General features: G+C 40.8%; 1 protein-coding gene and 1 pseudogene across 4 annotated transcripts in view; one reads left to right on the top strand and one right to left on the bottom strand.

Annotated features, from left to right (window-relative positions):
* Positions 1-13,526, top strand: part of GALNT7 (polypeptide N-acetylgalactosaminyltransferase 7) — a 182,651-nt gene that overhangs the window by 53,761 nt on the left and 115,364 nt on the right. The window lies entirely within an intron of this gene.
* LOC127490485 (U2 spliceosomal RNA) lies at positions 11,997-12,171 on the bottom strand (annotated as a pseudogene).

Below are 13,526 nucleotides of genomic sequence, written 5' to 3' on the forward strand. Positions count from 1 at the left end.
CAGGTCATGTCCTGGCTGCTGCTCTCTCTCTCTCTCTTTTTTTTTTTTTTTTTTGACAGGCAGAGTGGACAGTGAGAGAGAGAGACAGAGAGAAAGGTCTTCCTTTGCCGTTGGTTCACCCTCCAATGGCCGCTGTGGCCGGCACACCGCGCTGATCCGATGGCAGGAGCCAGGTGCTTCTCCTGGTCTCCCATGGGGTGCAGGGCCCAAGGACTTGGGCCATCCTCCACTGCACTCCCGGGCCACAGCAGACAGCTGGCCTGGAAGAGGAGCAACCGGGACAGAATCCGGCACCCCGACCAGGACTAGAACCTGGTGTGCTGGCGCCGCAAGGCGGAGGATTAGCCTAGTGAGCCGCGGCGCCGGCCCTGCTTCTCTTTCAATCCAGCTCTCTGCTTGTGGCCTGGGGAAGTGGTAGAAAGTGGCCCAAGTGCTTGGGCCTCTTCACCCAAGTTGGAGACCTAGAAGAGAAGCTCATGGCTCCTGGCTTCAGATAGGCTCAGCTTCAGCCATTGCAGCCATTGGGGAATAAACCAGCAGATGGAAGACATTCCTCTTTGTCTCTCTCTCTCTCTGACTGTTACTCTAGCTCACAAATAAATAAATACATTCTTTAAAAAAAAGGAAGAAAGACCATTTATTGAACAGTTACTATATGCTAGGGATTATACCAGGTGTTTTCATATATTAACTTAATTCTTACAGTAAACCTTTAAGAGTTGTGATAGTATCCATCATAAATTTATTCAGATTAAGTATGTTTCCTAATGATTTTATAAATTTTTGGTTTTGATTTTGCTTTAACATCTGTGAAGTTCAAAGCCACAGTTTTTCACAGTTTTTACTACTTTTCACAATTATTTAGGACCTTTTAGAAAAATTTTGTATGTATTTTTGTTCCTTCCCTTTTTCTTTTCTCTTTAATTTTTTTAAAGCATTATTTATTTATTTGAAAGACAGAGTTACAGAGAGGCAGAAGCCGAGAGAGATCTTCCATCTGCTGGTTCTCTCCAGAAACTGCTGCAACGGCCACAGCTGGACAGATCTGAAGACAGGAGCCGGGAGCTTCTTCCTGGTCCCCCATGTGGGTGCAGGGGCCCAAAGACTTGGACCAGCTTCTACTGGTTTCCCAGGCCATCAGAAGGGAGCTGGATGGGAAGTGGAGCAGCCAGGTCTCTAACTGGTACACAAATGGGATGTTAGTACTGCAGGCAGCAGCTTTACCCACTACACCACAGTGCCGGCCCCTCTCTTTAATATTTTTAAGATGGTATTTTTACTATGTTTTTAGATAAGTCACCTTATATCATTTTCAGTATGTTCCATACAACAGTGAGCATGAGTTCCAAGAAATGAGCCGTTAGGTGGTCTTGGCATTGAGTGAACATCAGATTATACTTACATAAACCTAGTATAGGCCAGTCATTCAACAGGGTAAATTAATGCAGTCAGGAGCTGGGCTAAACACAGGATGTATGAGGCTCTTGCTGGCATAACATGGCATACAAACTACCGGACAGTAAAGTTCCTTTTATAAGTAGAAGGATTATACCCCACAGGTGTAGGGAACCTTTTTTCTGCTACCGGCCCTTTGGATATTTATGACATCATTCACAGGCCAACAACACTATCAACTTAAAAATTAGGCTGCTGGGGCTGATGCTGTGGCATGATGGGTAAAGTTGCCACCTGCAGTGCTGGCATCCCATGTAGGTGCCGATTTGAGTCCTGGTTGCTCCACATGGGAGACCTGGAAGAAGCTCCAGGCTCCTGGCTTCGGATTGGGCCAGCTCCGGCCATTGCTGCCATCTGGGGAGTAAACCAGCAGATGGAAAACTTCTCTGTCTCTGCCTCTCTGTAACTCTGCCTTTCATGTATATAAATAAATCTTAAAAAAAAAAAATTAGCCTGCTATAGATTTATTGAATTTCAAGTCCTGCTTATGTTTACCTTGGCAGGGCCAGAATGAATGATTTAATGGGCTTTACAGGGCCCACAGGCTAGATGTTCTCTACTCCTGCCAAAATAACAAAAGTATTGTAAATATATGAGCCAGTAACAAAGTCACTTATTATTATTATCAAGTATTATGTACATATATAATTGCATGTGTTACACTTTTATATAACTGTGAGTGCAGTAGGTTTGTGTATCCAAGCATTACCATAAACATAGAGGATTGTGATCCGACTTTGTAATGGCTATGAAGTCCCTGAGTGATAGGAGCTTTTCATCTCCATCATGATCTTACAGCACCACTGTCTTACATGTGATCCATCATCAAGCAAGATGTTATATAGCACATGACTGTTATTTAATTAATTAATTAATAACAAAAGTTACACAGCAGGAAATGAAGGAGGTAAATATTAACATCCACACAAATATGATGTATTCAAAGCAGTGTTTTCAAAGCACCTTGCTACCTTATGGAGGCAAGATGAAAATAAATGAGTGTAAGTGCTTTAAAGGAGTTCACAGATATTTGTATGACTAGAATATAATCTATTTTGGGCAAAGAGAACTGGGTTATATGCTATTTCTAGATTGAGCCAAAGCAATAAGTCATTTTCAGTCTATAAGTTTCAATTCAAAATACATTATCATTAATAAAAATGCCAACTCCCATTTAGAGCAGACGATCAACAGGTGATATCAAGACATTTTAGAAAAAGCCCTTTTTTTCTGGTAATTGCTGATTGTGTCCTACAACATTTCTTGTTCATTGGCCTCAGTATTGTTTTAGCCAAGTTGTTCAGACCTCACAAATATTTTTCATCAACCCCATGTGGTGATCTTCCTTAATAGGAAGACCTCTGACAGTCTTACTGTAAGTGAATGCCTGGGCTTCATATTTCTGATGAGGAGAAAATCTTCCCAAAAGAAAACACATCAGATCTTATCTTTATGAATTGCTTATTAGGAAATTTAGTTTTGCTTAAGGCAGCTGTGCTAGTCTAGAAAGTACATAATATTTATTTTTTCTTGTGATTATTACTACCATTTGATAGCAATCCTAATACTGTTTTTATTTTGCCAAAGGATAAGACTTCTGTGTTTCTGAAAACTGAGAAGTAAACATTGAAATGCTTTTTCTGGTTCATCTCCAGTCTGGCATATGGCATGGTCCTAAAGAAGGCTGTTTATATATATATCAGGAGAGTGAGTGTTCTCTGAAAGAGAAGTCCAGGTCACTGTGGGTCCAGCTCTGTACCAGACAGAAGGCAGAAACCATTGCTACTGACTCCTAAAGTCTGATGGACACTGAGGGAGAAGAGCCCAGGAAGGTGATTTCTAGTGTAGGTCTTTTCATGGCCATGGAGCTGAGAAATCGCAGAAGTCAGGGCAGGTGGATTTGTCTTCTGTGTTTTGGTCATGCTATTTCCATATCCTGGATGACAGTCTTCATTCTTTCTGACCCTTCAACCTTTATGTAGCTCTCCAGGTCTATACTCAAATCCTTCTGCCTCCAAGAAGCCTTACCTGCTCCTTCTACCTCAAAATAATTTATTTTTTTCCTTTCCCATTTATACCATTTGTTTGACTGCGCAATGTGGCCCTTAGTACTGCCTGGTATGTCCTGATAAGTTAGCACTTAGTTGAATAAGACTTTTATTTCAGACTACCCCCATGAGGTACATGTTATAGTCCCCAAATTTGTATTACAGTCTTTCTCTCCCTTCAATTGTAATTTATATTTGCTTTATGTATTTAGGTACTCTGATGTTGGGTCCATATATTCAAGTTGAATATCCCTCATCCAAAATGCTTGGAACAAGAAATGTTCTGGATTTGGGTGGGTTTTTCTTTTTCTTTTTTGGATTTTGGAATATTTGCATAGACTTTACCCATTGAGTACCCCTAGTCAGAACAGAAATCCAAAATGCTCCATAATCTGCAGCTTTTTGGGTGTCATTTCTGTGCTTAAAACACTTCAGATTTTGAATCATTTTGGATTCTTATTTTTTGGATTAGGGATACTTGTGTTTTTAGTTATTCCATCTTCTTGATGAATTGCCCCATTTATCACTATATAATGACATTCTTTGTCTAATTTTTCAGTTTTTTAAATTGAAGTCACTTGTATCAGGTATAACTATGGCTATCTCTGCTTCATAGTTGATTTGGCTTCCTGCTAATGTGCCTGGGAGAGGAAGACATCTTCCACCCACTAGTTCACTCCCCAAATGGCTACATTGGCCAGGACGGGGCCAGGCCAAAGTCAGAAGCCTGGAACTCCATGGTCCAACCACTTGGGTCATCTTCCCTTGTTTTCCCAGGTGCATTAGCAGGGAGTTGAATTGGAAGTGGAGCCATGAACTCTCCAGCAGTGCTTGTATGGGATGGCGGTGTTGAAGGCAGTGGAGTAGCATGCTGTGCCACACTGCCAATCCTGGTTTCAAACTTAATAATTGTGATTTCAGAATTTATTTAACTAACAGGAGGACAAATCTCCACATCTTAATCATTGTTCTTTTTCAAAAATGTTCTTAGTTGATGTGATGCTCTTTCTTCCCTACTGCAAGAAGAAAACTTTGCTGTAGTATATAGTACACTTTGAATGAGGCTGAGTCCACCCATCTTTAAGCTGTATCAGGATTTTTTCCAGCTAGGCAGTGGGAGTAAACTTCTGTATTATACCAGTTCCTGTTCTACCTCAGTTTTGTTCTCACTTGCTTCCAAATCTGATTGAAAATGCAGTACATGCCAATAACTCTAATCCTCTCTGATCTGTGAGCATATACCTTCATTGACCTTTGTGTATAGTTCCTTGGAGCCAAAATGATTTCACTCTTAACACTGAAGGTGTACTTGCATGCCTAGCACCTGGCAGTACCTCTCAATCACGCAATCTGATCTCCCTATTGGTGGCAATTTCACCCAGCCTTCATTGACTCCCTCAAGAATGCATAGATGCCTTCAGGCTCTTTTGTCAGGCCCCCTCTTTTCCACCACATTTGCCAACCCATCTTTGGATTTCCTTTCTAAGGCATCAGCATAGAACCTTCCTGACCTCAGGTGCTTCCACGCTTAGGCAAAGCTGGGCACCTAGCAGTTCAGGAAATACTTATTAAATTATGCTGACATAGAAACATTACTGCATAAACAAGACTGGTTCCTGCCAGAAGAATGAGTACTTGTTTCCTGGCAGGAAGGATGCCAAGAAACCTATGCCTCAGAGTCTCTGTGGTCATGGATCCTGTGTTGGAGGTAGATAGGATTTCAGTTGTCAGAAACTCAACTTCATTGACTCTTTCATAAACAGAACTAAATGAAAAACGGACACCTTTGCACAAACCTCTGTCAGAAGCCAAGGAAAACAGATAATCACTTTTTTTTATTATTTTTTGACAGGCAGAGTAGACAGTGAAAGAGAGAAAGACAGAGAGACAGGTCTTCCTTTGCCGTTGGTTCACCCTCCAATGGCCGCCGCGGCTGCCGCGCTGCGGCCAGCGCACCGTGCTGATCCGATGGCGGGAGCCAGGTGCTTCTCCTGGTCTCCCATGGGGTGCAGGGCCCAAGGACTTGGGCCACCCTCCACTGCACTCCCTGTCCACAGCAGAGAGCTGACCTGGAAGAGGGGCAACCGGGACAGAATCCGGCGCCCTGACCGGGACTAGAACCTGGTGTGCGGGCGCCGCAAGGTGGAGGATTAGCCTAGTGAGCCGCGGCGCCGGCAGAGAATCACTTTTACAACTCCTTTTTTTTCTTTCACATTTGCTGTATTAGTCCCATCTTTTTTTGTGATTCTTCAACACAGGAATTAAAATGTTGGAGGCTGATGTTGTGGAATAGCAAGTTAAGTTGTCGCCTGCGATGCCGGCATCCAATATTGCAGTGTAGTTCAAGTTCTGGCCGTTTTGCTTCTGAGGTAGCTCCTTACTAATGTGCCTGGGAAATCAACAGCAGGTGCCTCTAGTACCTGGACCCCTGCCACCCACATATGAGTCCTGGATATTCTAGTCTACTGGCATCGACCTGGCTCACCCTTGGCCTTTGCAGCCATTTGGGGAGTAACACACTGGATGGAAGTTCTCTGTCTTTCTTGGTCACTCTGCTTTTCAGTAAATAAATAAAATCTTAAAACAATTGAAATGTTAAATAACAAATATTTTCTGTATAAGATACTTTATTGAAGTTCTGTGTTAAAAAGAAATGAACACATTATATTACTGTTATCTTTAATTTTAAATTTTCTCATAGCCACAATAAAAATGGTTTAAAAACAATATATACATTAGATACAAAATACAGAGTCAACATATAGTCAGTATTTTAAAATACAGATACTTTACATTCTTTTTTCACTTTAAATCTGATATATGTTTTACGTTTATCTCAATTTGTACTAGCTACATTCCAAATACTCAGTATGAGATCACTTTACTTTCAAATTCTGGATTATTTTATTCTGTCTTTATATTGTAAATAACAACATTTAGGGGTTCTTACTAGGGGTTTGTGTTACCTGGACGCATAAACAATAAATCTAAGGTAAAAATACTCTGCATGTCAGTCTGAGCATGTGTGTTTTGAGAAAAGTACAGAGTTGATTCTAACAAGGACATTTAATTTAAAAACCCATGATCTAGTCTACTTTCTTCATTTTATGTATCAAATATATCCAGTGTGATCAAAGAGCTTTCCCACAGAGAGAATAATGATGGACTTGAATCTTCCAGTGACAAGGCTGGTGTCTTTATGCTTTATCATGCTTCTCATTTCTAAGATACAGAATAAGAAAGCAGATTAATATTGCATCCAGATCTTTTGGTAACAACAAAAATTGGCAACAGAAGGAAATTTCAGGCTAATATTTAGGTTGTTAGGAAATTAAATGACAGAATACTATACATCTAACATTTTTTGTATGTGTTTGTGCATGGATGTACACACATGTGTATGCATTGCTTTAATAGTCTTGTTAATTGAATTTCCATTGGGATGGGGATGATTGTGTAGATTGTATAGATACTTCCATTTTATAGATTAATGTAATTTCTTGAAAATTTTTTTAAAAATTGTATCAAAATGGCAATCAGGAGCTTAACGTAGCTTTGGACATCATGTCTTAATAGAAGAGTTCTTCATTCTGTCAGTTTTCAAGTGTGAACTATGGAGTTTTCAGGTCAAAATGACTTGTCTTTAATGACAAGACTGCCAGATATAGCAAGCTTCGTGGATGACTAGTCTGTAATTTTATGGGAATTCTTTATACGGTGAATCACAGTGGCTTTCTTTTTAGTCACATAGAGCTAACAAGGGCAGAACACAGGCTACACTGAAAGATAAATCTCAGAAAGGTCATTCAAAGGTAATTTGAGGATTATCTCAGATGACTTAAAAAATGGAGAAAAATTTTTGCTCTTTAATACTAATTTTGTATTGATTAAACCCATAAGACTGTCCAGTTTTGTTTAAAACAAGTGAATTTTATGTTAAATTTTTCATAGTTCTATAATCTATACCTGTTTTATTAAAAATCACTTTAAGTCTATGGAGGTTTCAATGATTAAGAAGTCCTGGTAGGCCGGCGCCGTGGCTCACTAGGCTAATCCTCCGCCTAGCGGCGCCGGCACACCGGGTTCTAGTCCCGGTCGGGGCGCCGGATTCTGTCCCGGTTGCCCCTCTTCCAGGCCAGCTCTCTGCTGTGGCCAGGGAGTGCAGTGGAGGATGGCCCAGGTGCTTGGGCCCTGCACCCCATGGGAGACCAGGAAAAGCACCTGGCTCCTGGCTCCTGCCATCGGATCAGCGCGGTGCGCCGGCTGCAGCGCGCTGGCCGCGGCGGCCATTGGAGGGTGAAGCAATGGCAAAGGAAGACCTTTCTCTCTGTCTCTCTCTCTCACTGTCCACTCTGCCTGTCAAAAAAAAAAAAGTCCTGGTAAATAAAGTGATGATATCCATAGGGTCCCACAAATAACTACTAGGCTTTTAAAAAGCATTTTAAATGTCCAAAATGTTAACCTTATTTTTGCCAGTAATCAGGGTGGTTATATGGCTACCAGCTTGAAAGAGGCTTCAGTTTGGAATATCTAGACTAACTCTCTTCTCACAAATGGAAAATTTCAGAGTGAGATCCAGAGGGATCATGGTGGGGCGGGGGGCGGCAGCATTGTGATGTAGTGGGTAAAGCCATCTCCTGTTGTGTCAACATCCCATATGGCTGCTGGTTCAAATCCTAGTTGTTCTGCTTCCAGTCCCACTCCCTGCTAATGTGCCTAGGAAAGCAGCAGAAGATGGCCCAAGTCCTTTGTCCCCTGCACCCATGTGGGAGACCCATAGGGAGCTCTTGGCTTTGGATCAGCCTATCTTAGGCCATTGTGGCCATTTGAGGAGTAAACTAGTGGATGGAAGACCTCTCTCTGTCTCTCTGTTTCTCTTTTTCTCTGTAGCTCTTTCAAATAAATAAATAAATCTTTAAAAAATAAAAACCAATATTCTGTGGCAAGCAACCAATAAAAAAGATTATTAAAACCAAAAGCTGGTTCAAAGAATAGATTAATAAGTTACACAAATTTTAAATGAGAATAATGAATTTTTAAAAAGAAGATGAAAATATTAAAAAGAGAGAGTGAGAACAAGGCTTGATTGGCTCCAGGTCACACAGAGATTCCTTCCAGTGCTGGTTGGCCTTGTCTTCTGATGTACTTGACTGATTTTTCTTTCTCATAAGCTGTGATACTTTTTCTTTTGCTAGAATGTAATAGCATATTTAGGTTTGGTGATTTCCTATAATAAAATGATTAAAGATATTTTTACATGAATCTATTGGATTTACCAGTACAAGAGAACAAAGACAATAGCACATGACTTTAGTGCTTCAGAGTTCTTTGTGTCTTTCCTTCTGTTTGTGTATTATAGGGCATTAAATAGATAATGATCATTTCATCAAAAATAGATTTTTTTAGTTCTGAATACATGAGCTAAATTTTAAATAATTGTGGAATGGAAACTAAAACTTGAGACTACAGTTGTTTTTCACTTTTAACATACTTGCTCACTTCAGGATGAAAAACCCACTTTGGGCAAATAGATATAATTATATGAGATGGCTCCCAGAAGTTCAGGAAAATGCATGCTATAAAAATCTGAGTGTATTAAAAAAAATGTTTGTACCAAAGTCAACTTATCTTTTATTTTCACTTTTCTGAAAACATTTAGATGTCTCCTTGTATCTGAGAAAAAATATATATATTTATTAGTACTTTTGAGTAGATGATAAATAGAAAACTCCTAATTTGGAGTTTTGATGTATTCTTAATATTTGTTAGTCAAGATCCTTAATCTAAACAAGAAAAAATACAATTTTTCTTTTTACATTCTCCTCCTTCCTGGTGGTTTTTTTCCTTCTCCTGCAAGACAATGTTTTTATTGTGGAATTGAAACTGAAATATCTGACTCTCAACTCTGTGTGCTGTTCAAGTTATCACACTCAGGAACTGCTTCCCATAAAGGCAAGAGTTTATTAGAAGCTACTTTGATAAAGAGGTTATCAGACTTAAGCAGTTACCATTCAATAGAGTTATACTGGAAGCTGATAAGAAAAAAAGTTATCATTTCTATGCCAATGTTTGTAGAACTTGCCAAGCAATAAGACAGTGGTCTTTAATACAATTGACCTGTGATGGATAAATATGAATAAACACACTTTGTTCTATAAGAGGACTAGATCCATGTTTTTCTAAGGTATTATACCTTGCAATCAAAGGATCCTGTTTGCACAAGTCTTAAAAATTATAATTTGATAACTATATAGTGTTTACTTCTTAGTAATTTTTGAAGGCCTGTCAATCTTTGAAATACAATTGTCAGGAAATTTAAAAATAAATTACAAAAATACAACAGTTTAAGTAAATATTAAGACACTGATATGTATATAGCACATAAAATCTACTTGTTTTTATCAACTTCAGTTTTTTGTTTGCGACAAGGAGAGCTCCCATCTACTGGTTCACTGCTTAAATGCCCATAGTAGCTAGGGCTGGGACCAGGCCAAAGCCAAGAGCTGGAAATGCAATTCAGGTTTCCCATGTAGGTGGGCAAGAACCCAATTACTTGTGCTGTCATTGTTGCTCACTGGGGTCTGCATTGGCTGGAAGTTGAAGTCAAGTGCCAGAGCCAGGAATTGAATCAAGCAAGGCAGTCCAGTGTGAGATATGGGCATTTTAACCACCAGGTTAAATGCCTGCTTTTGGTCAAATGATTTTAAATTATTTGTTTGTTTGTTTGTTTATGCATTTATTTATTTATTTTGAAAGGGAGAACAGAACTCAGGAGAGCTCCTATCCACTGGTTCACTCCTCAGATGCCTGCAATGGCCCTAGATTGGGGTGAGGCCAATCCAGCTCTCCCATATGGGTGGCATGAACCCAGTTGCTTGATCCATCACCACTGTCTCCCAGGGTCTACTCTGGCAAGAAACTGTTTTTCTCCTTAAGTGAATTACATCAACATGTTTCTTATCATTACTGAAAAGAATCCTTCGTAACTTTTGATACCACCTTTGATTTTTGACTGAGGACTTTTAGATAAGCTTAAATGGATTATTCCACTATGCAATTGTGAAATGTTGACCATCACACTTCACTAATACATCTTTTTCACCTTATTAAGTTAACATAGGGGCTTTTCTACTCTTTAAGGTAAGATTGGTAAACCTCAAATAATCACTGGCTTGCAGAAAAGATCAGGATGCTTCTGAAAAAACACACAGCTCAATGTTACTTTTTTTTTTGTAAGATATAAGTGGACACGTGATCACTAAACTCTGTATTCTTTAATGTCAATGATTTAACAAAAGTTCAAGTGTTGTGTCCTTTAAGTAAGACAGTAAAAATGCAAAGCTCATTTTTTAAAAAAAATTTTCAAGGTACACTTTGTGATAGTACTTCAACCTTTTGATTTTGATAACAGTAAAACTTGTCTTTAAAGAGTACTTTATACTTTGTGTGTCTGTGTTGGTGAAACTGTTGAAATCTTTACTTAGTATAGAGTTAGTCTTCTGTATATAAATATAATTAAAAATGAATCTTAATGAAGAATGGGATGGGAGAGGAGTAGGAGGTGGGACGGGAGTAGGGGTGGGAGGGCATGTATTAGGGGAAGAACCACTATATTCCTAAAGCTATACCTATGAAATTTATTTTTATTAAATAAAGCTTTCTAATAAAAAAAAAAAAGAAAAATATGGGCTGTCGCCATGGCTCACTTGGTTAATCCTCCGCCTGCGGCACCAGCATCCCTTTTGGGCACTGGGTTCTAGTGCCGGTTGCTCCTCTTCCAGTCCAGCTCTCTGCTATGGCCCGGGAGTGCAGTGGAGGATGGCCCAAGTGCTTTGGCCCCTGCACACGTGTGGGAGACCAGGAAGAGGCACCTGGCTCCTGGCTTCAGATCGGCGTAGCTCTGGCCATAGCAGCCATTTGGGGGGGTGAACGAATGGAAGGAAGGCCTTTCTCTCTGTCTCTTTCTCTCACTGTCTAACTCTCTGTCAAATAAATTAAAAAAATAAGAATAAAAATTAAGTTGTCAAGTATATTTTGTGAGATAATAACACTGGAAAGCACCCACTAGCTTGTGTTATTTAGTAAACACTCAGTATTTGGCCCCTCCATTTGGCAACTTTGTGATGGAACTATGTTCCAGGGATTTAGTTGTAAGGGTTCCTCCTGGTTGCAGTTACCATGTTTCATGGTTTTAGTAATTGGGTTTCTTGTGTGCCTACTTACTATACATGTATATTAATGTATATAGTTTAACAAATTTAACTGGAAAATATGATTTTCATGATTTGACCACATTTTTAGATCTTTCATCCATCTACCATGAGGACATTAAACAAAATATATACATTAGCCCTGTTAACCAGGGAATAATGCCACTGGAAAAAAAGGACGTATAAAGATGTAAGCATGATCCTCATGTTGTTAGTTTTGTTAGTTCTGTGGCCATGGATCAAATCCTGAGCCATTGCTTTTCTTACAAATGTAGCCTTTGCTTATAGTGGGGACAAGGTTGTCAGTGAGGATAACTTTTCTCTTAAAGTTCAAAATAGGAAATCATGCATCCTACTTTAGTCAAAAAATTCTTTCATTGCACATAATAAATAATACATCACTAAACTGATAAGAACAAATACTACACTTGATCTTAGCCAAAAGGCAGAGAAACGATAATACACTACTGACACCTACTAAAACCTAAGGTTGAAATGAAAGCATTTTAATTAATTTAATTGGAAAGGCAGAGAGAGAGACACAAATGATCTTCCTTCCTTCCACTGGTTTACTCCCCAAACGTAAACAGCCATGGCAGGGCCAGGTGAAAGCCAGGAGCTGGAAACTATCTGGGCGTCTATGTGAGAGGCAGAGACTCAACTTTTTGAGTCATTTGCTGCCTGCCAGTATACATTAGCAGGAACGACACAGGACCCTGCGCTGTTCTTTTGTCTGCTCAGCCCTCCCCGGGTTTGCTGCTGGTTCTTCCCGGGTTGGCTACCGTCCCTCCACCTCCGTGGAGGGGCGGGCCCCCTGCCACTTTCCCCACTTCCGCAGGGGAGCGGCACACCGCCGGCTGGCTCTCTCGGGGGCTGCTCAGGTGTTCCTTCAGATAGATGTTCCTGGTGCATGTTGTCTCTCTCCTCCTTTATAGTCCTCTTCCACCAATCCCAACTCTGCTACCCACACGCCGAGTACGCTGCTCTCCTCCAATCAGGAGCAGCTCCTGCAGCTTGTCAAGTTGGTGAGAGGCAGCTGGGTAGAAGCTGGTTCCTCCTCTCCCAGCACCATATTGTGGGAGAGCAGATGCATAGAATAAGTCTTAATTCCAGTAACTTAGTCTAGTCCGAGTTGCTCCCAGTTGCTCCCCACAGATCCCCCTTTCTTTTTATTTTTGGCGTTGATACGCGCCTGTCTTCGGTGCCCCGCGGCACACACTCTGCTCTGCTTGCTAGAGTTGCCCACAGGTGCTTACAAGCCCTATCAATCAGGCAAACCGAATCCGGGTCCTCTCTTCGCCATGTTGTGAGGAGGTTTTTAGGCGCTGATGCGTGCCTGTGTTCGGTGCCCTGCAGCGCATGCTCTGCTCTGCTAGAACTGCCTGCAGGTGCTTACAAGCCCTATCAATCAGGCAAACCGAATCCGGGTCCTCTCTTCGCCATGTTGTGAGGAGGTTTTTAGGCGCTGATGCGTGCCTGTGTTCGGTGCCCTGCAGCGCATGCTCTGCTCTGCTAGAACTGCCTGCAGGTGCTTACAAGCCCTACCAATCAGGCAAACCGAATCCAAGCCTTCTCATTGCTGTATTGTGGGGAGACTTATTGGTGTTGATAACGTGCCTGTCTTCGGTGACCTGCAGCCGCCCACAGGTACTTATCGTCTTACTAATCAGGCAGACCAAATCCAAGCTCTCTCATTGCCGTGTTGTGGGGAGGCCTTATTCTTCTCTATTTCTCTATCTCCGGGCATTCCTATCTCTCCTATTTTACTTTATCTGCCAGCATTCCTATTTCTCTCACTTTACTTCTAAACTTG

Source organism: Oryctolagus cuniculus, chromosome 2 (assembly GCF_051225735.1).
Source record: "Oryctolagus cuniculus isolate XC-2025 breed Fujian yellow rabbit chromosome 2, ASM5122573v1, whole genome shotgun sequence".
In the NCBI taxonomy this organism is placed as follows: domain Eukaryota; kingdom Metazoa; phylum Chordata; class Mammalia; order Lagomorpha; family Leporidae; genus Oryctolagus; species Oryctolagus cuniculus.